This window comes from Dermacentor variabilis, unplaced genomic scaffold, assembly GCF_050947875.1.
Source record: "Dermacentor variabilis isolate Ectoservices unplaced genomic scaffold, ASM5094787v1 scaffold_16, whole genome shotgun sequence".
NCBI classification, from domain to species: domain Eukaryota; kingdom Metazoa; phylum Arthropoda; class Arachnida; order Ixodida; family Ixodidae; genus Dermacentor; species Dermacentor variabilis.
In genome coordinates, this window is record NW_027460324.1 from 4,849,705 (window position 1) to 4,853,522 (window position 3,818).

Consider the following 3,818-nt stretch of genomic DNA (forward strand, 5'->3'; position numbering starts at 1 on the left):
ACAGTGTCGTCCACAAAAAGATGAATGTGGTAATTTTTGAGTTTTCCAACTCCACTAAACAACTTGGGGGAATGCTTCCACTATTGACTTGTCCCCTTGATGCTCATTAACTTGGTATGTGATCTGGACAAGCCCCAGGTTGGATGCTGCTGTGAAGCTTAAGAGTGGTGCACAGTTTCCTCGCATGAAAGAGATGTCTTCTTCAATGCAGTTATTGTAACAGAGACTTTGCCTAGAAGTTCAAGCGGAGATGTTGCTTTGTATGAGAACACTCTGACCGATGTTTCCTGGAGTTTCACCTTTAGGCGATAGCTCTCAAAGTCATTTTCGCCAACAGTTGACAACGTTGCACCTGTGTCGATTATGCAAGTGACCGGCACATTGCTGACAGTGACAATAACTTTTGGAGATGGGCCTGTCTGAGGTGAGGTCATGGCAACGAAAACATACTCGTCACTGCTTGAACTGGTGTCACGGGTGGCAGCACATTCTTTGGTGCAAACTGTCTGTAAATTCCTGCTTGGACCATTGTCACAGTCCACTGCTTGTACCATTTGTCTCGTTGAACGACAGAATCGTGAAAAGTGACCAACCTTGTTACATCCCTTGCATGTCTTGCCCCATGCAGCACAACTTGATCGTCCGCCTTGGTGAGGCCACTTGTCACCGCAGTTGCGACAATCTGCTGATGAGACACGATGTCGTTGCGATGCATAGGTCTGTCGTGGCATCTGTCGGCTGTTTCTTTGGTGTTGGCCATGGTGCTGTCCTTCCTTGTGCACTACGAGCACCGCCGCATTGCTATCGACGTTCTTTTCGATTTTGGATACATACCTTTCGACATTCTCGAGCATTTTTCCCTGTATTGTTGGCGTCTGTGGCGCGAAGGTCGGAACTTGGGAAGGGAGGGAGCGAGTGTGCCATGGCTGCGATTGCCGGTTGCCGCTGAGGGATGATACGACGGAATGACTGTTGGTCTGGCACTCACATGAGACCAAGTAACACTTCTGACACCATTTCCAAGCATGTACAGCTTGGAGTGCTGAAGTTAACTTTATGAAAGCCCCTACCCTCATTGACAGAACGAATACGGAATGTTCCTTTTTCACTGCCACATTCCACGTGCTCGGACCTGTAATCACACACTCGTGCAAGCCGCTCCATAATGTGTGTGTCTGCTAAAGTGAGGGAATGAAGCACTGCGTATTTGCGAAGGCGAGACGACGTTGTGGCGAGGATTATTTGGTTCTGGACTTCAGCGTCGACGTTCTCGAAGTTACAGTGGCGAGAGAGCTGCCGGAGGCGCGCGTAGAAGGCGTCCAGTGGCTCACCAACGTTTTGCTGGGCTTGGCGAAATTTGTAGATCGCAAATGTCGAGTTCACTCGCGGGGCGAAGTATGCACTCAATTTCGCTCGTGCGGCATCGTATTCTGGCGTCGATGGGCTCTGCGTGGTCTGGGTCGCGCTTGTAGCTGTTGCAGCTTGTGTAGGACTGTCGGGGAGGGAGCGAAATATATCGTAGACTTACTCGCCGACGTAGTGCAGGAGGAGCGCTTTCTTGCGTGCATCTGCCGTGATATCACACGCTAAAAGAAAGTTCTCGAACATTTCTATCCACTTGGTCCATTCGTGACCAGTATTGTTGGCGTCTGTGGCGCGAAGGTCGGAACTTGGGAAGGGAGGGAGCGAGTGTGCCATGGCTGCGATTGCCAGTTGCCGCTGAGGGATGATACGACGGAATGACTGCTGGTCTGGCACTCACATGAGACCAAGTAACACTTCTGACACCATTTTAGTGTTCGCGTAGACCGGTATGCGGTGTGATCGATTTAGATTGGAGTTGCACGGTGATACGCACTCATTGCTCAAGCTCCCATGCTTTATTCCAGGTTGCCAACCGAGTACTCACATTTGGCTAAATGCTGTTAATAGACTCTACAACCATGAATGTAGTGCAGGTACAGTGTACTAGATAGTAGTGCAGAGAAGACAGTATGCGCTCGGTTTAGGTACTTGTCTTCGATTTGAGATGGTGCCTGCTCTGTCCAGATGTTTTCTGCAAATCACACTCAAGATGTTCAGTGACTACATCACCTAGGTCTTCAGTGTATCGTGCATCAGAAGATGTGCAGCCTGTAACAGAATGGGCAGTCATATTCGGCCCTTCCCTGTATTCTGCAGGCAGACGTGAAAAGCCCCACCCATCAACAAGCAAAAAAACTGCAGCAAAGTGCCTGCATGGCAATTTTGGCCTGTTAAAGTCGAAGCATGTGCAGCTTGGAGTGCTGAAGTTAACTTTATGAAAGCCCCTACCCTCATTGACCGAACAAATACGGAATGTTCCTTTTTCGCTGCCACCTTCCACGTGCTCGGACCTGTAATCACACACTCGTGCAAGCCGCTCCATAATATGTGTTGCTACAACAGGAGGCCTCCCATGGAGGAACTCAGGCGCAGCATGGTGCTAAAGACGGTATGAAGGTGAAAAACTCAGATTCGCCAGCAAGAATTACACCTCTTTCTCTGGAAAAAAAATTTCAACCAAGACTTCTAAAAGCCCCTGCAGACTACGGCGACCGCTATTTCCAGCTAAGTATGTCTTGAGCTCCTTGTTTTTTTATTCAATTTCATTATTGGTGCCAAAAGGGAGGTGCAACCTATACATCTTCACCCACATTTCCTTTACTGAGAGCCATTTACTGCTTACATAGGCTTGCAACTACTCATTTTCCCTCCACTGGGGTGACTGCTTCACAGCTTCAGTAGTGTTTGTTAGATCATCCTCATTCGCACTGGATGCTACTTGCCTGAGCATTTTCTTCACAATGTCGACATCTTCTACTTCATTTTCCTTTTTCGAAATCCACCTGTGCCAAGGCTGTTCTCTGTGAAAATCACACAGGACTGGCGGACTGTTCGGGAAGGCAGCAGAAAGTGCGCTGATTTCCGCCTGGCTGTAGTCCACCATCCAAAACTTAGGACTCAGAGTTGGCTTCCAGGCCTTAAAGTTGCTTAGCGCCTCTTCGACGCAATCAGCCGTTTCAAATTGCACCATGAAGGCACCATCAATAGTATAGGTACTTGCGGTCTTCACTATAATAAGGGATAGCGGTAGGGCATAATCTGTTGTTTTACATGTGGCGTCAAAACATACCACATCATCACTATACTTGAGAATCAGTTCCTTCATAAACTCAGTCTGAATACAAAGCAGCAGTGTCTGCTCGCATTCCTGTGCCACAGTTTCTAAAGCATCACAGTAAGGTAACTCATCCTGTGACTCCTCTTGCCCTTCTGAATGATTTTTCATTGACTTCACATGATAGGGTCGAAAAAAACATCTTGTTCCAGATGCTTTATCATTTGTTCAACATACATTGCTACATTTTCTTGATCAACTGAACTAAATCTATCCTTACGGAGTGCCTTCTGGATATGATTTCTTATGTCTGTCTTTGTAGAGTAGAAATCTCTGCATGTGGTCGGGGGGCACTGCTTGTTTGAGAACAGTACATCTCGGACAAAAACGTCAGACAGCTCTCAACTGGTTTTATAGATGTCACACCTTGTTGTACAAGCTCGCAAATTTTTTGACACTTCTGAATTTATTGGCTGCGCGTAGCCTGCACACCGGGCATCAATGTCGTGGTTGCAGTGACTTTCCCGGTCGGACATGCAGACATAGATGCGACGCTGGCGCAGAACAGGTTTACCACTAGCTTCTTGCAATGCCAACCTCAGCCGGGACATCACTTCCTTCGAAGCTGTCTCGTGCTGCAATTTGGTACATTGTTCTGAGATGTGAATCTAAAGAGAAA

General features: G+C 47.7%; 1 pseudogene; it reads right to left on the reverse strand.

Moving 5' to 3' along the window:
• Window positions 1–597: 597 nt before the first annotated feature.
• Window positions 598–1,698, reverse strand: LOC142568100 (uncharacterized; annotated as a pseudogene).
• Between the last annotated feature and the right edge of the window lie 2,120 nt (window positions 1,699–3,818).